General features: G+C 33.5%; 1 long non-coding RNA gene across 1 annotated transcript in view; it reads right to left on the bottom strand.

The window, feature by feature from the left end:
• Window positions 1-3,549: 3,549 nt before the first annotated feature.
• The window catches only part of LOC132668823 (uncharacterized), a 40,118-nt gene continuing 19,311 nt past the window's right edge, over window positions 3,550-24,356 (bottom strand). Inside the window, exons 5-9 of the long non-coding RNA XR_013556393.2 lie at window positions 24,057-24,245; window positions 22,629-22,791; window positions 5,186-5,314; window positions 4,482-4,521; window positions 3,550-3,736 (exon numbers count right to left, since the gene is read on the bottom strand). This is a non-coding gene — a long non-coding RNA (uncharacterized LOC132668823). The remainder of the gene's footprint in view (window positions 3,737-4,481; window positions 4,522-5,185; window positions 5,315-22,628; window positions 22,792-24,056; window positions 24,246-24,356) is intronic.

The following is a 24,356-nucleotide window of genomic DNA, read 5'->3' as shown; positions in this document are numbered from 1 at the left end:
TTATCCTAGAAACCTTACTTAACTAGCATAAAATTTGTGACTGTGAGTAGTAGATGTCTTAAAGATCCCTGGTTACAGAGAACATAGAACAGAATTTAGGGATAAGTTTTAGCCAACATAACCACTGCAGCAGTCTATATCACCTATACAGGGATTACCATAGAAGTCTGGAAGAACAGTGAAAGTTGAAACATGAATAAAAGTTCAGAAGGCCGAGTGTTCATCTTTAGAAAGCACCTTAAATACAGTATTTGCCACCAATGTCAGATCTCTAAAGGGTTATAGAAACAAAGCAATGAGAAACAAAACAGGAACACTACTGATTTACCACCTAAATAGAGTATCAAGTGCATCTGAACCTGGACTCTACTGCTATGCCTCACAGTCAGTTCAAAAAAATTGTTGACCACCTTTCCAATAATAATAATGGCACTGTCACATTCTCTAGCTGGAACTCATGACTCAAAACATGATTTTCTCCCTCTGCCATGTGAATGCATTTCATAAACCATGTATGAAAGAGTTCTATGTGCCATCCACATTTTACTCCATAGTTTAGACGTAAACTCCATTAAACCCTTCAATTAACCCTTCCCCTGCTTTTTTCTGTCCATCACCATCTCATTTTTTTTCCTAAGTATTTTCAGTAAATACTTTAATAAACATTTCTCACAAGCCATGATACATAAATTCCTCCTAACTACCAACTAATATGCATAACCAAGAACAGAGATTTTGGAAAATCACCAGTGATACTGTTAAGAATCACCTGTAACTACTAAAATTACTAATGTAAAAGTTTGATGACAAATAGGAAATTTATACTTTCAAATGATCTTCCCATAGAAAAACTATTAATTACAAAGGAATGTTAACTTTAAAATAGATACTGGATATCAACTAAACCAAGTAATCAAAATTAATGTCACCCATAATAGGATAAAGTGATATCATTTTCCAGTTGATAAGAGGTAGACACACATCAGTTATTCTTGTCAAAAATGCATAACCTAAACCTATTCAGGATGAAACAAAAAAAAATCACAATTTTAGGGATTTTTTAAAAAACTATTATCCAATACTTTTTCAAAAATACAATCATTAAAGGACAAAAATTAATGAGAAACTGCTCCAGATTAAATAAGACTAGACAAACATGACGCTTGAACACAATACAAGATCTTTTTTTCCCAGGTCCAGAAGGATGAAAGATTGCCATAAAGAACAGTATTAGACTGGTGAACTTAATGATAGACTGTTATTAATGTAGTATGTTTATACTACTAACAAATTTCATGATTCAAAAAATTGCACCAAAGTTAATATAAGAGGATTTGTAGGTTCTCAGAGAGTGAATGCTGAGGCATTTGGGTTAAAGAGACATAATATCTCTACCTTACTCAAAAATATTTAATAAAGGAGCACCTCAGTGGCTCAGTCGGTTAAGAATCCGACTTTGGCTCAGGTCATCGTCTGGTGGTTCCTGAGTTCGAGCCCCACGTTGGGCTCTTTGCTGACAACTCAGAGCCTGGAGCCTGCTTCAGATTTGGTATTTTCCTCCCTCTCTGCCCCTTCGCCACTCACACTCTCTCTCACTCTATCTCTCGCCCCAAAAAATGAATAAAATAAAAACAATATGGGATTGTGGAGACAGAGAAAAGAGAATAAAGAGGGAAAAATAGACATAGGAGGAGAGCAGTAAAGAAGAGAAAGAACAAACAATGTAGAAAAAGTCTCAGTAAGAGTACATGGGGGGCACCTCTGTAAGATTCTTACAATTCTAAATATAAAATTATTTCAAAAATAAAAAGTAAAAAAAAAAAACTGGAATAAGGTATTCATAAACTTCCAAGAAGCATTATACTTAGAAAAGATCATTGGTTTCTAACTAAAAAATAGGAGGACTCTTGTAATTGGAAGAAATGTGTACTACCATTGTTTTTTGTCTTAAATAAATAATTCATCACTATTTGTCTTTTTTTAATCCATGGCCATTTACTGTTTAAATTAGGCTTACATTAAAATATGACTTTCACCTAATTAAAAATTTAAAGAATTGATAATATCCATCCAGCGTAAGTTTTCGTGAAAATGAGCACTGCCAATACACCACAGCTGTGTGCTGGCCTAGAAAACATTTCAAGGGCAATTTCATAATACCTACTGAAATCACAAGTATGCAGAACTGATGATCCAACGATGCCACAGCTAGAAATCTATCTTACAGAATTAGGAGCCCAAGTGCATAATATATATGCATAAAATGTTATGTATTAAAATATACATATATATATATATATATATATATATATATATATATATATATATATGTATATAATATTTAATCTGAATTTACCAAGATGGAGAAATGGATAAACCCATTAGGATATGTACTTTACATCAAATGAAAAGTCTGTAGAGAAACTACATTTATTGGGTTAGAAATACGTCCACAGTATATTTAATAAAAAATATAGCTGCAAAAACCATAATGTCTTATTTGTAAAATAAATTGCACATAAACTGTATGAGCTTAGAAATATTAACTGTAGCATAACTGATTAATGCTTGTTACACCTAGGAAGTAGGAATGAAAGATGAAGGATGAATGACCAAATTTTGCTTTAAACTGTTTAATAATCCTATTATTGGCCGTATTTCAGTGTACTATGTGTCAAACCTGTCTACTAAGACAAGTTAGGCAATGCAGATAGTAGTTCCCTGATTACAATACAGTTTATGTTTTAGAAGTAGTCAATTAAAACTTCCAGTAAACACAGCCATCTGTATTAAGCCTATTTAGATTAAACAGAAAACAAATAAAAGTCAGGATAATGTGAATAAAAGTGAAATATCTTGGTTGCCTTGAGTTCTTTACTCCAATTTCAAAATTCCAGTGATACCAATAAAATTATAGAACCATGTGTTCTACAGGATGGCATTGCCAAGGCTAAAAATGTCAGTTAAAGAGTCTGGTTCTACCTTAAACAACCAGAGTTGTGACAGCATCCAAGTCTTAAATTTGGGTACTAAGGAAGAGGTCAACTATGGTCAGGCTCTGATCGTGTTCTAAAGTGAGATCTACTAGGTTGAATAAAAACTAAAACTACAGAATATCTATTTGCATGTAACACAAATGTTTTAAGAGGCTACTGTTTTAGACCAACCACTCTAACAACTGAGGGCTCATGATTCAAATGATGAAAGACACATTTTACAAATGGTATCCAAACTGGCACATGGGAGGTACTCAGCTTGTGAGATAGCCTGGTTATAATCTATGGTATGACCAAGGTGTCCATGGGGTTGCATTAATTACATTTACCACATGCAAATCTCATTCCCACTTGTAAAGTAAAACAGAGAAAAAAAAATCAATGAAGTAAATAACAATAGAGAAAAGCTCAAGATATAGTCAGAGAACAAAGAAGTACTTAACATTCTTGGTCATTACTTGCCAAAAAGCAGACCACTTCTATTCCTGGGGAGGTTTATATTTATATTTATATTTATATTTATATTTATATTTATATTTATATCTATATCTATATTTATATTTATATCTATATCTATATTTACATTTATATCTATATTTATATTTATAACTTGTGCCCTTTGAGATACAATGATGCAATAAGATTCAAAAAGAGGGAAATAACAACATCAATTTGGCGATGCTGTGGATGGAACCACTGCAGGAAGGTATCTATGATCCTCTTGTATACTTGTTCACCACCTAGGATAGTACAGAGGGAGAGATTGCAAATGAAAATAAACAACAGGTTATCACAAAGCCATTCATCAGGACAAATGGATATCATCTTCTAGCATTTTAGTGATATTTCATGAAAAACAATTCCTATGATCCTAATGCTAAATATCTCCAAACTACAAAAACCAGGTATATTTACTGTAGGAAAAATATGAAACTATAATTTTACTTCTTCAATCATTCTACTAGATTTTGAGTACCAATCTTATATTCCAAATTATTTTCATGTCATTTAACCTTATTTCATTCTTTGAACATTTCTCGTGTAACTACTTAGTGCTAATATATATTATCCATTCAGGGTTAAAAAATAAAAGATAAAGATACAAAGAAATACTACAAATGTGCTCTGTAAATTTCATAGTGTTTCATAGAAACCTTTCCAAAAAACAAAATCCATTATCAGAGTACCCACATATACATTATCCCTGCTTTCCCGAAAGCTTATTGTGCAGTGTCTGATGATCCTAATAGAAGATGGCCCTAACAGAAGAACACTTCTATTTCAGTTTCAATAAGTGTTGCTTACTAACAAGATATAATGACAAAACCCTAGGTTTAACTATTACATCAAAATAATCAGTTATACCAACATAAAAAGTTTGATGAAAAAAAAAAGGTACTGTCCAATAACTCAAATAAGAATGTATTCCATCAATACACCCAAAAAGATCAGTTAAAATCAGGGTATTGGTGTTAATGCTCTTACCTGTGGTCAAAGTCTCTTTGGTCCTTGCTTATGAAACATGCTTGTGAAAGAAAGAAAAAAATGCTTGAAAATATCTGAAAAAAAAATCTTCATTCACTCATCAAATGAAAGGGTGTTAAGAAGGTACTTCTTTAGAGTAATAGTGGAATATTCCTCAACTCTTGTCTATCCATCTTATCTGATATTAGGAATACCCTAAATCATGCATCTGGAAATAAAAGTCAACTTCCTGCTATCATTAAGACCCATATTATTCGCAGCAAATTATACTTCCAAATATATTTTCTTTCTGATGCCTTTCTATCCTTTTACTTTTTACCCCTACCTGCCTGACTTCCTTGACTCCCTTTATCCATCCATTACTAATGTATTTATTTCAAAACGTTTAATATTTAAATGAATTTAAAATTTACTGAGTATACTGACAGAGATTATAGTCTCTGGATAACATTACATTTTATGGCAAGAGTAGGTAAGAGTAGTAAGTAAAAATCTACATAATCTATATATCAACATTGTCTCAATATATAATAGCTTTTTAAAAATATCTTATATTCCATCTAATTGGCAATCATTCCACAATTTGACAATCCTATGCTTTATCGAATTCATAAATGGTTTGGGATCTTAAAATAGGAAAAACTGATTCCACATCAAACTGGTCAAATATAAACAAATAGTATACCAGTGTTACTGATTCTTACCAGCACTGTTGAAGAATGAAGTCCACAGAAATGATAAACAAGTATAAGAATTTGGATTGATATGGAAATGTCAGGTAGTGAAGCATCTAAAATGTCTCACTTCTTAAGCTGGTAACACCTCAGTTAAAACTGTGGAAAATATGGGGAAATTGTCATATATACAATGACCACCATAAAATACGTAAGGTAAAGCTGACTCTTTGATCAACCTCACAAAAGACCTCAAGTTATTAAATAATATACAAAAGTCGGTATAATAGAAACTACTCTCATAAACTCACTCCAATTGTTCTTTCATTTCTTCTTGTTTTGCTCTTTTTAAAAATTTAGGGATACCTGTGAGGCTCAGTTGGTTAAGCCTCTGACTTCAGCTCAGGTCATGATCTCACAGTTGCTGAGTTTGAGCCCTGTGTCGGGCTTTGTGCTGACACTTGGGAGCCTGGAACCTGCTTTGGATTCTGTGTCTCCCTCTCTCTCTGCCCCTCCCCTGCTTGTGCTCTGTCTCTCTCTCTCAAAAATAAATATTAAAAAAATTAAAAATAAATAAAAATTTATTATTGCAACAATATGAGAAAGCAACCACTAATTTTTTTCTAATTTTTAAATAATTAGCCTATTCCCTCAATAGTCCCTCCATTTTTTCCATTCAACTTTACATGGTTATTTTATTATATTAGTCTATTCTTCCAATGATAAAATTTCTGTACCACCGCTTCTTGAATCAAACCATCTGTCCATCAATGCATCTATCAAGTCACTCTGAAAACATCAACAATGCTAGCACACTCATGCAATCCATTTATCTGTGCATTGATTCCTATATTGATCCATTACTCTAATCATCCATATCTATACCTATTAATCTAAACATATATCCGTACACGACGCATGCACCCAACATTCCAGTCTGAAATCCAAATTCTAACCTCTAAGTATCTAACTATCTACACCTTCACTGAATATCAAGTCCACCAATCCATATATATCTCCAGTATTTTTCTGAAAATTTTTTGAAAACATTAATTCTTGATTCTTGCATCTAGCCATCCACTTAATATTCTAGTTTCCATCCATTCTTTCAGCCCAATGTTGAACTAATTCATATATTGCTCTGCCCTCAATTACATAAAGAAATAGTTCCTGGGGTGCCTGGGTGGCTCAGTTGGTTGAGCAGCCGACTTCGGCTCAGGTCATGATCTCGCGGTCCGTGAGTTCGAGCCCCGCGTCAGGCTCTCTGCTGACAGCTCAGAGCCTGGAGCCTGTTTCAGATTCTGTGTCTCCCTCTCTCTGACCCTCCCCCGTTCATGCTCTGTCTCTCTCTGTCTCAAAAATAAATAAACGTTAAAAAAAATTAAAAAAAAAAAGAAATAGTTCCTTACACACACTTTTCCAGCCTTCTATTAAAATACCCTTCTTGGAGCACCTGCGTGGCTCAGTCTCTAGATTTTGGTTTAGGCCATGACTCCAGGGTGGTAGGATGGAGCTCTGCATTAAGGCTCAGTGCAGAGTGTGGAGCCTGCATAACATTCTCTCTCTCTCTCTCTCTCTCTCTCTCTCTCTCTCTCTGCCCTTCTCCCCCACACATGCTCTATTTCTAAAACAAACAAACAAAAATATGCCATCTTGCATCCACTAATTTTTAAATCTACCTAAGTGGACACTATGCAAAAATTTCATTCCTCATTCTCACATTCTTCATTCTATCTATCCACCCCTATAAACAAGTTTTAAACCGTCAATCCATCCCTCCATTCTATGTATTCATTCACCAATCCTTGAATTCTTGCACGTAACTTACCCATTTATATTAGTCACTTTCAAGTTACAGCAACTTCAAAATCTTACTGGCTTAACAAAACAAACATTAACTTCTTACTCATGAAAAGACCTTTGTGGGTCTGATCCATAAAAGTAGCTTTGCCCCATATGACACCTCATTGTTACAGGTCATTCTCCCTTGTGGCATCTCTAATTCAAAACATTATTCTATGATCATCACAAGTAGGAGATTAAGGAGAATCTCATAAAAGCTACTCAAGTCTTCCCCCAAGACTTAATTTGACTGAGTTTTAGTACCTAAGGAACTAAAAAATCTGATTGTTTACAACTTAAAATGACCTTTAGGCCCCAACTCTCTCTGAATAGAAAAGCTCTGCACCTCCCTTAGAGAATGTATCTCACACCACCTATCTTAAAAATAATTATGCAGGGTAATAGGTATGGACACTATGTCAACAGGCTGATACAGTGTCAGGAAGAACAAAGGAAAAGTGAGCATCTTCCAAGTACTAGTAAAATGTTCTCCCTCCTCACAATATCATAATAGATAATATCTTCCAATGAATATGTATCTTGCATTCTATCCTTTATATTTTGCAGCTTTTATTATGGTTGCCTTATCCTTGCTCCATACTTGAACACTGGGAAGTTAGGTACAAATAACTTCTTTTTTTAAAGTTCCTATATCTCTGGACCAAGAATAGGCAAACTGACACACAGATCAGTGCAAATAACCTGATTCCAGTGCACAACTGAGAGATATTGGGACTGTTAGCCAGGTGATTCCTTATTTTTGTTCCCACTGAGAAGGGTGTAAAGTTTAATGTGCATGTTGAAAGTAAAACCAATATGTGAAGCCAGAGAGGTGTCATTTGGTAGATGTTACTATTGTTTAATAAGTTCTTTCTACTCTCTTTGAAAACATGGAGGAAATACAGTTTGTAAACCTTCTAAGTTTACCTTCTAAAACGTGTATGATTGATTTCTTTTATCTAAGAAAACACTTGTAAAGAAATTATTTCATGAGTTACTTGCAATTTTCCATGTTATCTCTCCAAGTGACAAAAAAACATAAAATTTTATGCTGTGATGGAAGCGACAGGAGATTATCACTGTTTGTGACATTTGGCCTACCAATAATTGCCATGAACCTATGACCCCTAACAAATTCTTGTCACTGTGAGAAATTTGTCTTTGCGATTTAAAGTAACTCAGATTTAGCAATTAACCTTCCCTGAATCCACCTACCTATATATTCTTTTAGGCCCATATCCATCAAATCATTCATTCTTGTGTCCATCTATTAATCAGTTCATTTTGCATTATCACTTTATATCCACAGTATCTTATCCACACTCCCTTCCACTCTTGCATTAACCTATATATACACGATAAAGAAGATGTAATATATATAATTACTCAGCCATCAAAAAGAATTAAATCTTGCTATTTACAATGATATGGATGGAGCCAGTGTGTATAAAAGTCAGAGAAAAATACCACATGATTTCACTCGTGTAATTTAAGAAGCAAAACAGATTAACATATTGGAAGGGAAAAATAAAAGATAGGGAAGCAAACCATAAGACTCTTAACTCATGAGAACAAACGGAGGGTTTATGGAGGGAGGTGGGCGGGGATAGGCTAAATGGGTGATAAACACTGGACGTTATATTTAAATATTTAAGTGATGAATCACTAAATTCTATTCCTGAGACCAATGTTACCCTATATATTAACTAGAATTTTAATAAAAACTTGAAGCCCAAAAATAATCCTACATATACACTAACACATTTATACATGTATTCCATCCCTGAATATTAAATTATATATATCCTTGTTTCTTTTTAATTTTTTAAGCTTATTTACTTTGATGGGGGTGGCAGAGAAAGGGAAACAGATTGATGAGGGGCTCAAACTCATGCACCATGAGATCATGAGCTGAGCAGGAACCAAGAGTCGGTCGCTTAATTGACTGAGCCACCCAGGTGCCCCTATATCCTTGTTTCTTAATTGTATCCAGAAGGCATTTCTGAATTCATCCATCAATCCATGCATGAAGTTGTCCATTTAAATAGAGAGAGAGAGAGAGAGAGAGAGCAAGCACCAAGCAGGGGTGGAGCAGAGAGAGAAAGGGAGTGAGAGAATCCCAAGTAACCTGTATGCTCAGAATGTAGCCTGACACAGGGCTCGATCTCAGAGTTCATGAGATCAAGACCTGAGACAAAAATCAAGAGTCGGATGCTTAACCAACTGAGCCACCCAGCTGCCCCAGTATCATCTATTCTTTATTCCATCCATCTTCCTGACCTAATGACATCAGTATATCCTTCATGCATCCATTACTTGATTAACCAGTTCTCACATTTATGCAATCGTCCCATGAAGTAATCTTAGTTTTGCCAATTCCACTCAGTGATCAACCAGCTAGGTAGGCATAACTCACTACAGTGGAGAGTACTAAATAGGCCCTCAAGTATTTGATTAAATCAACTTCTTTTTCACTAATGGACATCAAAATAGCCTCACCACAGGATTAACCTCAAATGACCTATTTTAAAGCCTTTGCATAGTTGTGATGAGCACCAGATGTTATATGTGTCCAATCACTAACTTGTACACCTGAAACTAATACTGATTGTATGTTAACTGGAATTTAAATTAAAAACTAAATTAATCAATTAATAAAATTTTCACATAGAATCTCAGGTATCTCTATTAGGACTTTGCAATATTGACCAAATCCTTTAAGAGCTACCTCAAATCATTCTGAAAGATAATGAAAGGAGAAAGCTCAGGATTTGGGAAATGTTCATTACACACACACACACACACACACACACACACACACACACACACAAATACCACCTTTACCCTTATACAACTTTTAAAGGAATACCTATTATTTTCTCAGGATACTGACAAAATCACCAAAACCTTGAATTCCTACCTAAATTGAAATTTAACCAATACTTTTATTTCTAACTCTATTCCATAAAACACCATTACATAACTAATTCTCACATCCAATGTCCTATTTATCAGAATTATTTTGAAAGCCCTGTACTATTTTCAGATAGCACCTATGTACCAGAAACAAAGACCATTAACAGTTGTGATAAAATCACCAGAAATACCATTTTGCTCTCATCACTTCCTATAGCCCAATACTATTTTATACTTATATCCCCAAAATTATTATATAGTAACTTACATATATTCATCAATCCATTATAAGGTTGTATGTAACTATAAGATGACTACTTAATTCCTATCCATAAAAGTTTTACATTTTATAATCCCAACATCATATGATTTTGCCAGATTCCCCTTCTTTCAGATTGCTGAAAGAGACTGCTGTCAAACGTATTGACTTACTATAAATCTGACAGTTGAGAAGATCATTATATCCTGGTTGTATTTTCCATTGTAATTATAAGAATATCCAAGAGTACTTCTTCATGATTAATAACAATTTACATTTCTTCTATAAACTGTTAAAATAACTTACTTATATTTTATTGGTAGTTTTCTTCCCTCTATTAGAATCTCTTATATTAATTAGGGATTTCAGCATTCTTATTACATATATCTCTTTAATTATCAATTGGTATTTACTTTGCCCATTGCTATTTAACATCAAATTTATCACTTTCTTTCTGAACAATTCCAGAATTTGAATAACCTGAAATAAAATTTTCCTCCCTCCTAGGATAAAGAGAAATTAAGTTTACCATGTTCTGTAATTCTGATTATTTCTTTAGTTTTAATTAAAACCCCTGAATCACTTAAAGTTCCTCCTGTTCTATATCAGCAGAAATAGGACACATTTTATGTTTCTGCATTTGACTAACAATTTCCTCCAATGATTTCAGGTAACCCCACTGCAATATCTTCTAATGCTACTGTCAACATCTGGATTTTCTATACTTTTGTATTACTGTGCATTCAAGTACCTGCCAATAACAGTTTTCTAATTGCATTGCTAGCCATTTCATCTTTCATTCCTATTCTATATACAGTTTTCCTCATATTTATCGCTCAAATTTATAACCAAAATGTCTAACTCAAAAAATGAATTTTTAAAAAATCAAAATTGTATTTTAAATTCCCTCATAAGTTACTTCTTAATTTATGATGCTAAAACTTAAGATAAACTCAATTATCATTGCCAATTTTAAAAATTCAACTCTGAAAAATATTAGGTACATCCTGCCTTTTGCAGTGATAGATATGAGGAACAGATGTATTGAGAGCAAGATTCTTCTTTGACATATTTACTGCATATAAAAATATCTGAATCACCTTAGAGGAACCAGATAGCCTGTCTTTATACACACTCTCATAAATATAATGCCATTCTTAGCCTGGAAAAGAGCCTTTTATTTGATGTACTGGACCATAGTGAATTTAATTAATAATACTTCTGGCTTATCACCTTAGTATTAAAAAATATGCCTTTAATGTTTACAAAAAAAGTGATATAACTGGAGCAAGAAGGTGGATAAGAGAGAAGGAAACAATAAGCAAAGAAATGGTATTGATACTTTAAAAAGCTAACCAAATGCCATTATTATTTCATTCATATGTGTAATTTAAGAAACAAAACAAAGGAAGAGACAAACAGGAAAACAAAATGGACCCTTAAATATAGAGAACAGATGGTTAACAGAGGGGAGGTGGGTAGGGGGATTGGTGAAATAAATGAAGGTGACTAAGAATACACTCAGTGTAATGAGCAGTAAGTAATGTACAGAATTCTGCAATCATTATATTGTACATCTTAAATTAACATAACACTGTACGTTAACTAGAATAAAAAATCATATTTAAAAGGAAGCAAATTGAGAGTATAAATATACCTCCAGATTCTTTTCTGTCCACTGTTCCTGTTTCTAACTTATCCACATTAGAAACAGTCATTTCTTCATGGAAAATGATAGAGAAACAAAGTGCTCCTGTACTTTTCCCTAATCAGAAATCTTTCCTCTATTTTCTACTTATGAAGGCAAAGAAGTGGGGTTGAACATGTAAGACAAAATGTAAACAGACTTAAAGATGGCAGGGGATAGCACTAAACATTCAATGTAGAATATTCTGTGACTTCTACTCTGAAACAAACATAAAAAAGTGCTATCATTCATAACTAAATGAAAGAAATTAAACACTCCTTTCTGGGTGTCTCTTGATAAAGCTTATTGTCTTCCCAACAGACCATAGAAAAATAGAAAATAACAAAATAAGATCTTACATTGAATGAAGACGAAAGACCACATGTGAGCATACAGAAAGCAGTAAAAATAATTATTTCTGTAAAAATTAGTCAAGGGATTCATAAAACAAAAGGATGTAAAATAGGATATCAAATATATGAAACCTGGAGGGGAGAGGAGTAAATAATGAGTTTAACATTAAGTGACCATGAGGCTTAATGTAGACTGCTATAGGCAGAAGATGGCATATATAAACCAACGGTAACCACACATTGAAACATAAAAGTAATAGATATGAAAAACATAAATGTAACAAACCCAGGAACATCTTAAAACCAAAAAACCAAAGAAAAAGATGAGAATAAACCTACAGAAACTATTAAAATCTTGAGAACAAGCAGTAGCCTCTTTGACATAAGTCATAGTAACTTCTTATTAGATATGTCTCCTGAGGAAAAGGAAACAAATGCAAAAATAAATTACTGAGACTAAACCAAAACAAAAAGCTTCTGCACAGTGAAGGAAACAGCAAAACTAAAAGGCATCCTACAGAATGGGAGAAGATATTTGCAAATAACATATCTGACAAAATGGTTAATATCCAAAATCTATACAGAACTCATGAAACTCAACACCCAAAAAATGAAAAGTCCAATTAAAAAATGGACAGAAGATATGAATAGACGTCCTCAAAAAATTAAAAATAGAACTTTGCTACAATTCAGCAATTGCACTACTGGGTATTTTCCCAAGAATACAAAAATACAATTGAAGGGATACATATGCCACAATGTTTATAGCAGCATTATGAACAATAGCTAAACTATGGGAAAAGCCCAAGTGTCCATCAAATAATAAATGGATAAAAGACATGTGGTGTGTATACACAATGGAATATTAGCCACAAAAAAGAATGAAATCTTGCATTTGCAACCACATGGATAGGGCTAGAATGTATTATGCTAAGCAAAATAAGTAAAAGACAAATACTATATGATTTCACTCATGTGTGGAATATAAAAAATAAAACAAATAAGCATATGGAAAAGAGAGAGAGAGAGAGTCAAACAAACAGACTCTTAAGTATAGACAAAAACTGATGGTTATAAGATGGGAGGTGGATGGAGGGTTGGGTTCAATGGGTGATAGGAATTAAGGAGGGCACTTGTGATGAGCACCAGGTATTGCACGGAGATGCACAATCACTAAACTGCACACCTGAATCTCCTATTAGATTGTACATTAACTGGGATTTAAATAAAAACCTAAACCCACATAACAATAAAATGACAAAGAAGTTAGTTCTATGTATCACTATTTACTTTAAACGTAAATGGACTAAAAGCTCCAATCAAGAGACAAAGGGTATCACAGTAGATGTAAAAATAAGACCCAGGGGCCGCTGGCTAAGTTGGCAGAGCATGTGACTCTTGATAGTTGAGTTTTAGACCCATGGGCATAGAAATTACTTTAAAAAATAAAACATCAGCAATCCCTATCGAAATATGACCAGCATTCCTCACAGAGCTAGAAAAAATAATCCTAAAATTTGTATGGAACCAGAAAAGACCCCAAATAGCCAAAGCAATCTTGAAAAAGAAAACCAAAGCTGGAGGCATCACAATCCCAGACTTCAAGTTGTATTCCAAAGCTCTTATCCTCAAGACAGTATGGTACTGGCATAAAAACAGACACTCAGATCAATGGAACAGAATAGAGAACCCAGAAATGGACCCACAAACGTATGGCCAACTAAACTTTGACAAAGCAGGTAAAAATATGGAGAAAATGTTTCTGGGAAAACTGGACAGCAACATGCAGAAAAATGAACCTGGACCACTCTCTTACACCTTACACAAAAATAAACTCAAAATGGATGAAAGACCTAAATGTAAAACAGGAAGCCATCAAAGCCTCCTCCCCTAGAGGAGAAAGCAAGCCAAAACCTCTTCAACCTCGGTCACAGCAACTTCTTACTCAATACATCTACAGAGGCAAGGGAAACAAACAAAAATGAACTATTGGAACCTCATCAAAATAAAAAGCTTCTGCACAGCAAAGGAAACAATCAGCAAAACTAAAAGGCAACTGACAGAATGGGAGAAGATATTTGCAAATGACCTATCAGATAAAGGGTTAGTGTTCACACTGTATAAAGAACTTATCAAACTCCACACCCAAAAAACAAATAATCCAGTGAAGAAATGGGCAAAAGACAGGAATACACTTCTCCAAGGAAGACATCCAGATGGCCAACAGACACATGAAAAAATGCTCAACATCGCTCATCATCAAGGAAATACAAATCAAAACCACAGTGAGATACCACCTCACACCTGTCAGAATGGCTTACCATTAACAACAGATGTTGGCGAGGATGCCGAGAAAGAGGATCTCTTTTGCATTGTTGGTGGCAATGCAAGCTGGTGCAGCCACTATGGAAAACAGTATGGTGGTTTCTCAAAAAACTAAAAACAGAGCTACCCTATGACGCAGTAATTGCACTGCTAGGTATTTATCCAAGGGATACAGGTATACTGTTTCAAAGGGGCACATTCACTCCAATGTTTATAGCAGCACTATCGACAATAGCAAAAGTATGGGAAGAGAGCCCAAATGTCCATCAATGGATGAACGGATAAAGAAGATGTGGTGTGTGAGTGTGTGTGTGATGTGTGTGTGTGTATATATATATATACACATATGTTTTCCATACACACACACACACACACACACACACAAGTAAGTACTACTGGACAACCAAAATGAATGAAATCTTGCCATTTGCAACTATGTGGGTAGAACTGGAGGGTATTACGCTAAGCGGAATTAGTCAGAGAAAGACAAATATCATATGACTTCATTCATATGATGATTTTAAGATATAAAACAGATGAACATAAGGGAAGGGAAGCAAAAATAATATAAAATCAGGGAAGAGGACAAAACATAAAAGACTCTTAAATATAGAGAACAAACAGGGTTGTTGGAGGGATTGTGGGAGGGGAATAGGTTAAATGGGTAAGGAGCATTAAGGAATCTACTCCTGAAATCATTGTTGCACTATATGCTAACTAACTTGGATACAAATTAAGTAATTAATTAAAAATAAAATAAAAATAAAAATTCTAAAAAACTAAAAATTAAGTAAATAAAAATTAAAAATTAAAAAAATAAGACCCATCTATATGCCATCAAGTGACACATTTCAGAAAGTCACCCGCAAATTAAAGTGAGGGGATGGAGAAAATGTATGTAAGTGGATATCAAAAGAAAGAGTAGCAGTACTCACTATAGTGGACAAAATGGACTTTAAACCAAAGTATTAACCTATTATTCTCAGTGTATTATAAAAAACAGAAAAGAAAGGAAAACTTCCAAATTCATTGTAAGAGGCCAGCATTACCCTGATACCAAAACCAAGACTCCACTAAAAAGGAGAACTATGGGCCAATATCCCTGATTAACATGGATGCAAAAATTCTCAGTAAAACACTAGCAAATGAATCTGACAATACATGAAAAAAATCATTTCATCACAATCAAGTGAGAGTAATTTCTGGGTTGCAAGGTGGCTCGACATTCACAAATCAATCAACGTGATGCACCACATTAATAAAAGAAAGGATGAGAATCACATCATCATTTCAATAGATACAGAAAAATTATTTGACAAAGTACAACACATCCATTCATGTTAAAAAAAAAAAAAAAACCTCAACAAAGTAGGCATGGAAGGAACATACCTCAACGTAATAAAGACCATCTATGAAAACACCCATAGTTTACAGTAAGGAACAAGACAGGATGCTCACTCTCACCACTGCTACTTAACATAAGGGAGGTTCTATCCTCAACAATCAGACAACAAAAATAAAGGAACCCAAATTAGCAAGGAAGAAGTAAACCTTTTACTATTTGCAAATGACATGATACTCTATACAGAAGACCCAAAAGGCTCCACCAAAATACTGCTAGAACTGATAAATGAATTCAGTCAAGCTGCAGGATATGAAAGCTTTGTATGGAAATCTGTTGTCTTTCTGTATGTCAATAATGAAACAACAAAGAGAAATTAAGGAATCAATCCCATTTACAATTTTACCAAAAACAATAAAATACCTAGGAACAAACTTAACCAAAGAGGTAAAACACCTATTCTGTGAAAAGTGTAAAATGCTGATGGAAGAAACTGAAGATGACATAAAGAAATGGAAAAAACATTCCATGGTCATGGATTGGAAGAATGAATATTGATAAAATGTGTATACTACCCAAAGCAATATGCACATTTAATGCAATCCCTATCAAAATACCATTAACATTTTTCACCAAACTAGAACAAATAATCCTAAAATTTTTATGAAAATACAAAGACCCAGAATAAACCAAAGCAATTCTGAAAAAGAAAAGCAAACCTGGAGTCATCAGAATTCTGGCCTTCAAGGTGTATTAAAAATCTGTAGTAATCAAAACAGTATGCTACTAGCACAAAATCAGACACACAGAAAAGTAGAACAGAATAGAAAACAAACCCACAACTATATGGTCAGTTAATCAACAAAGCAGGAAAGAGTATCCAATAGAAAAAGACAAGTTTCTCAAATGGTGTTGGACAGCAACATGCAAAACAATGAACCACTTTCTTATACTACACACACAAAAAATAAACAAAAAATGAATTAAATACCTACATGTGAAACCTCAAACCATAAAAATCCTAGAAGAGAACACAGGCAGTCACTTCTTGGGCATTGGCCGAAACAACTTTTTTTTCTAGACAAGTCTCCTGAGGCAAGGGAAACAAAAGCAAAAATAAACTATTGGGATATATTTTAAACCTTCTGCATAGTGAAGGAAACCATCAATTAAACTAAAAGACAACTTACTGAATGGGAGAAGGTATCTGCAAATGACACACCCGATAAAGGGTTAGTATCCAAAGTATAAAGAAGTTATACAACTTCACATACAGACACACACAAAAATAATCCAATTAAATAATTACAGAATTCATGAACATACATTTCCCCAAAAGAGACACACAGTGAGGCACCCAGGTACCTCAGTTGGTTAAGTGTCCAACTTCAGCTCTGGTCAAGATCCTACAGTTCTTGAGTTCAATCCCTGCATCAGGCTCTCTGCAGTCAGCAAAGAGCCTGCCTAAGATCCTCTGTCCTTCTCACCCTGTCCTTTTCCCGCTTGCTTCTGCTCTCTAAAATGAACATTAAAAAAAAAAAAAAAGGACACACAGATGGCCAACAGACACATGAAAAGATGTTCTTCACTCATCATCAGGAAAATGTAAATCAAAACTACAATGAGAGGGGCACCTGGATGGCTCAGTTGGTTAAGCATCTGGCTCTTGATTTCAGCTCCAGTCATGATCTCCCAGTTCATGGACTCTAGCCCACGGATTTGGGCTCGATGCTGTCAGAGAAATCTTCTTGGGATTCTCTTTCCCTCCTCCACTCACACATTCTCTCTCTCAAAGATAAACATTAAAAAAAAAACTACAGTGAAATATCAGCACACACCTGTCAGACTGACTAAAACGAACAACATAAGAAACAGCAAGTATTTGGAAGAATGTGGAGAAAAAGGGACTCTCTTGCACTGTTGGTTGGAACGCAAACTGGTACACCCAATGGAGGTTCATGAAAAAGATAAAAATAACTACCCTACAATCTAAAAATCGTATTACTGGTATTTAGCCAAAGAATATAAAAACAGTAAATCAAAGAGACACATGCGCCCCTATGTTTTTTTCACTATTATTTACAATGGGCAACATATGGAAGCAGGTCAGGTATCTTTACTGATGAACGGATAAAGATGTGGTGTGTATGCATATGTATGTATGCGTGTATATTTATGTATATATACATATGCATACACACATCTTTACATATATACTATATACATATATATAAAATGAATTACTCAGCCATCAAAAAGAATGAAATCTTGCCATCTGCAACAATGTGGTTTGAGCTATAGAGTACTTTGGTAAGCAAAGGAAGTCAGAGAAAGACAAATACCATATTCTTTTCACTCATAAGTGGAATTTAAGAAACAAACAAGCAAAGGGAAAAGGTGAGAGGGACAACCCAAGACTCTTTTAACTGTAGAGAACTGATGGTTATCAGAAAGGAAATGGATGATGGGAATTGAGTGCACTTCTTGTGATAAACTCTGATGTTTGGAATTATTGAATCCCAATACTGTCCACCTGAAACTAATATAACAATCTATGTTAACTATAATGTAATTAATGTAATGTAATTAAACTAATATAACAATCTATGTTAACTATAATGTAATTAAAATATTTAAAATTCATAGTGTTCTTAAAATGAATTACTAAATACTGTATTACAATCAAAAAGATTCCTATAAGTGACTAAAGAATTAATAAAACCAAACTGATATGACATTTAAATCTAACAGGATTTGGGGGAAAATATTAAACCCTACCACAGGGATGCCATATACTACTTGTAGAATTAGAAGTGTGATAATTTTAAAAGGCAAATAATCTGATTTCTTCCAAACATAAATAGAAATTATGAAAGTTAAAAAAGAGACACAGAGATGAGGGGCACCTAGGTGGCTCAGTCAGTGATGTGTCTGGCTCTTGGTTTCAGGTCAGTTTATGATCTCACAGTTCATGAGTTCAAGCCCCACACTGGGCTCTGCACTGACTGTGGAGCCTGCTTGGATTCTCACACTCCCCTCCCCTTCTTCCCCTTTCCCACTCATGCAGGTAAATGCACATGTGCCCTCTCTCTCTCTGAAAATACATAAATAAACTTTAAAAAGAAAAAAAGAGGTGGGGTGCCTGCATGGCTCAGTCAGTTAAGCGTCAGACTTCAGCTCAGGTCAAGATCTCATGATTCATGTGTTCGAACCCCACTTCGGGCTCAGAGCCTGGAGCTGCTTTGGATTCTGTGTCTGCCACTCTCCCTATCCCTCTCCTGCTCCTGTGCGTGTGCATTCTCATTCTCTCTCTCTCTCTCTCAAAAATAAACATCTAAAATAAAAAAAAAGAGTCATTGCAAATTCAAAGAGAACTACAGATTAACAAACCAAGTAGAATGGAATGCATAACTATTCAAGTGCTGATTTGAACAATAACTATTTTCAAAACCTGTTTGAATGATTTTTAATCTATAAATAATTCAGAGTACTTTAGGTATCCAGCTGTGATACACCATAAAAGGATTTATTACATTTCATATATTTAAAAAAATATAATTTTTATTTTTGGAAGAGACAGTGTGAGCAGAGAAAGTGCAGAGAGAGAGAAATAGACAAAGGATCCAAAATAGGCTCCAGGCTAACAGCAGAGAGCCTGATGTGGGATTCTAACTCACGAACCAAGAAATCATGACCTGAGCTGAAGTCAGATGCTCAACAGATTGAGCCACTCAGGCGCCCCTCCATTTTACATTTTTTAGCAGGTAGCATAATGATTATCTTTTAAAAGTAATGGGGTCCACAAATCTTGAGACTCAACAAAATACATGAGAATAAATTATAAAAGAAAACTAGGCCTTAGTTATTTTTTTCTAGGATGGGACATGGTAAGTACATATCCATATTCTATTTGGGACACAGTGTATGAAATACTCTTGCAAAATTGATAGAATGGTCAAATATTCAATATGTAATGAAACAAAAAAAGAAAACAGATCAAGACATCAACAGCAAGTCATTTAGTGGTTCCTAAAAGAGATAGAATTACAGATCTGTAACAACAGTGAACCTTTCACAATCACTTATATAGTGCTCTGTACATTGGAGACAATGCCTCTTTCCAAGCACCTCTAATACATTTAGAAATATGAGCTATACTTTTGTTATGGTCTACATAAATATACAAGTATTTATGCATAATTTATAAAGGTATTTATACATTCTATAAATGTTTCTAGATAGTTATAGATAGGTAGGTATGTGACAGAGAATGTATGAAAGAGACAGACACAAAGAAAACCTCAAAGCAGAAATAACCTGGACCACATTAGCTCACCAAAATACATGTAATACACTAGAAATAGTAGGTAAAATCATTATGAATGTAACAGAAAAATATAAAGTTCTTCCAAAATGAAATGAATTGCAAAAGATTAAATATTTTAAAAAAATATTTAACACATATGAAACAAAAAATCATGGGAAAATGTCCTATATTAAGGGATTAAAAGATTTAGTATTAAGAATAAATACTAATAACCAAAAATAAGATACAAATGGCCTAGATAAAAATGCATGGTGCCTGCTTGGATCCAGACTTTTTCTAATTATTAGATCTTTGGAAAATATGACAAGTTTACATGAAGATTTATTTTAAAAGGCAATAAGGGATTCTACTTAATAATAGATATGATATTGTGGTTATTTAAAATTATGATGTATATGCATACAAAAAATTCAAGATTGAAATATACGATTTGCAGTTCTCAATATATGGCAAAATATTTTTAATTATTCTAGTTGCTCAGCATGTGAAAACTCATTATGATTTCATTATGCATATGAAACTTTTCATAATAAAAACAGACCATACCTAAAAGAGTTAAACATGAAAATACCATATGATTCCTAGCTATTTCACTCCAAGATATATACCCAAAGAACAGGAAAACAGGGACTCAAGACATTTTCATGTCAATATTCATAGCAGTATTATTGACAATGTGGAAGTCACAAACCTTATTATTCAAAGTCAAAAAGTGGAAACATCCAAGTGTTCAAAAACAAATGTTACATATACACACTTTGGAATATTACTGAACCGTAAAAATAAATGAAGTTCTGATACATAGCTTAATTCCTAAGTACCATTCCCTATAAGGAACCAAGTATCCTTAGAGAAACTGATGGTTCCACAAGATAAGAACAAAATAAACCCAGGTACTATTAGGTGGTCAGAAAGTAAGTAAGTACTCAGGAAAGGAAATATGGACATGTTAAAAAGACACAGAAGCCACCTTAAAAGAGACCTGAATGGCCAGATGGACAACGAGATTAATGAAAAGTAATGAATTTAATCCATGGAATAAACAAAATACCACGAGTCCACACTGAAATGAATAATTAAATATTAAATGGGGAAGGAATAACTCTTATAGTACAAAATTCCAATTAATAAAATGTAGTACTGAGAAAATTTTTAAGAATCAATTTGGCAAATGCCATAGTGTATTAATTTTTGCAGGCAACAAACATCAATAAGTTCTAAAATTAGCAGATAAGAGTGTTACAATATTTGCAGAACCTTTTCCTACTGATACTAATTATGTAACAATATGTAATAAAAGTAATAGCAGTAGTCACAAGACATATCAATAGTATGTGATCCCTAGTGATGTACTGAGAAGGGAGTACCACTTCTATAGCAATCTCATCAAACATGCATAACCTCCAGTCCAATGATGAAAATCACACAAGCCCATACTGATTAACATTAATAGTTGGATATTTTGTCAACTCTTCAAAAGGATCAAAATTATGAAAACCAAAGAAAACTGGGCAACTGTCCCAAGCAGAAGGACATTAAAGAGACTTTAACAACTACATGCAATGTAGGATTCTATTTTCAATCATGGATTATAAAAAGATCACTTAAGAGCAGTGCAGCAATTTCCTTTTGTAGATAACTGTATCATGTAAATGAAATATATTAATGTAAGAGGAGGACAGAGAGCAATTTTGCAAGCCAAAAGTTATTTCAAAATAAAAACTAAATAATTAATACTAATACTTCTTGTTTTCAGCCTATACAAGTAATACTCCAAACATTTTGGTAGAGCAGATAAACCAAATACAGACCCCTGACGAAAACAGGACAAAATATGCTGTATATTTAGGATTATATTTTCAGAAACTGCAAATAAAATTTTAACAATTATAATAGGAAAATATATATGGAATATACACACACACATACATGCACATACATACATAAAATGTAGTTCATTGAGAGCAGATGCAAGAAAGTTTAATTTTTAGCCTAATCAAGAATTATGATTGCAAGCATGATCACCTATAACACACAACAAAACATTTTATTAAACCTGTCAACAAGTTTTGTGAAAAATGCTCAAAAAAAAGAAAGCAAGTTTCCTAAAATGACCCCTAAGTAAACAAACCTTAAACTAATAGGATTAGTATTCATGATCAAGTAACCAAGGGCCCTTTTCTGCTTCCATATATTCTATTAAGAACCACGAAATAAGAAAGAAAACCAGAATTTTGGTATTTCAATTAAATACCATTAGAAAAGTAAATTAAAAAAAAAGGCTTTTATATTAATAAGAAAATAAAGTAGGTTCACAATCCCCATCACATTAATAAAACTATGAAATGACTGGGAATGAATGAAAAAATATAATCTAGCATTTTCCCAACATAACAAGTTGATTAAAAATAGAAAGACATACCTTGCAGTTGGAGAGGAAGACTCAATTTTAAAAAGATCTATTCTCTCCTAATTAATCTATTAAATTTGGTGCAAATGAAATTAAAACTGCATTTTTTCCAACTTGCAAAATAATTTTAAGCATCAATTGAGAGAAAAAAATGTGACTATAGACAGGGAATATTCTGAAAAAAAGAAGAGAAATGACATAGAACTCAATGGAATAGACTAAAAATCATCAGTAATTTTAAAGTATCAACAGAAGGTAAGGCAAGAAAATAGAAATGCAGCTGATATTATTTGGGAATTTCTAAATTACTATGGTAGAAATTAAAATAATTGGTAACTGCTTAAGTTAATTATTTGAGTAAGTAATGCTTTAAAGCCACAGTAACGATTGATGGGGAAAAATGACAAAATAATTAACAACAAAAGAAAATACAAAAAATGATAGTAATGCAGTCATGTTTTAAATAAAAACACAAAACTCAAAAGGCATGAAACACAATATTGTTATATTTCAATATACAACTTCTGTACACCAAAAAGTAAAATATCACAGTAAAATGGTGAAAAAACATGGTATTTCATTTGCAAAGCATGGTAAATGGTTAAAATCGTTAGTCATAAAAGATCTTTTAAAAGCCAGTAACAAAGACACTAGTATTCCAAGGGAAATGAAAAAAAACAAAAAACAAAATAACACAAAACACAGAATAACAAATGACTAGTACAGTTTAAGGACATATGAAGATGACTGAAATGAACAATAACTGAAGAAAAACAATTTCTTTGTAGTAATCATACTATCAAAGATTAAAACATTGACATCCAATGTTTGTACTGTTTTAGAAAAAATAAGTCTCATAAACAAACACTGGGAGACAATATTGATGAGGATAATTTACACAATTCTGGGAAATCTCTACTTTTAACTCAAAACATAAATTTTGGAAATACTTAATTCCAATGAAGTGGAAGTAGTAGGACTATTTCAACAACTTAGCTGGAGAAGTTAAAAAATAGATTACATATAAGCATGTTCACTGAAGAGAAAATTTGTAGCTAATGTATGGGCCCAAATGACTACTGGCATTATCAATTTGTTTATTGATACACCCCAAAAGGATATGCACAAAACTCCTTAACAGCAGATAATGTTGGGGAGTAGAATTAGGAGGGAGGAAAAAGCATTTAAAAAGTAAAAATACTACCCTTTACAACTTTGTGTCCTTTCAAATCTGGAAAAAAGGTAATTTATTTTTCTGCATCAATTTTAAATTTACCCTGTTAAAAGTGAAAATTATAAATATGTGCACTTAATATTTATGGGAACATTGAAAAGAAGCCTTGCAATCATATCATCCTGAGCTTCTCTGTGTAATAGCATCTCCATCATTCAAGCTCCCGAGATTTAGTGCAATGTCAATAATGAAAACAGTCAACATGCCTGGTTACAATTCCCTCCAATGATAATCTTTAGGTAACTTTCAAACAAGGGCTTTCTCAGTCCAGTTTTTCTGGAGGAGTGTCTTACTCCAACACATGAAAGGAGGAGTCTCCATACATTATAAAGACCGTTTTTGGATTTGAAGATGGTGTCAGAAGCAACAACATCAGTTTCCTATTTGGTCATCACCTGAGAGGACACATTAGGAAATGCGTAAAGTTAGGAAGCATACATTATGCAATTATCAGTAGGATCTAATAAAATTATATACAATGAAATGCAACAGCCATTTTATTATGA

This window comes from Panthera onca, chromosome B3, assembly GCF_046562875.1.
Source record: "Panthera onca isolate mPanOnc1 chromosome B3, mPanOnc1 haplotype 2, whole genome shotgun sequence".
In the NCBI taxonomy this organism is placed as follows: domain Eukaryota; kingdom Metazoa; phylum Chordata; class Mammalia; order Carnivora; family Felidae; genus Panthera; species Panthera onca.
The sequence above is the reverse complement of the archived record's forward strand: the minus strand, read 5'-3'. Positions and strand labels throughout refer to the sequence as shown.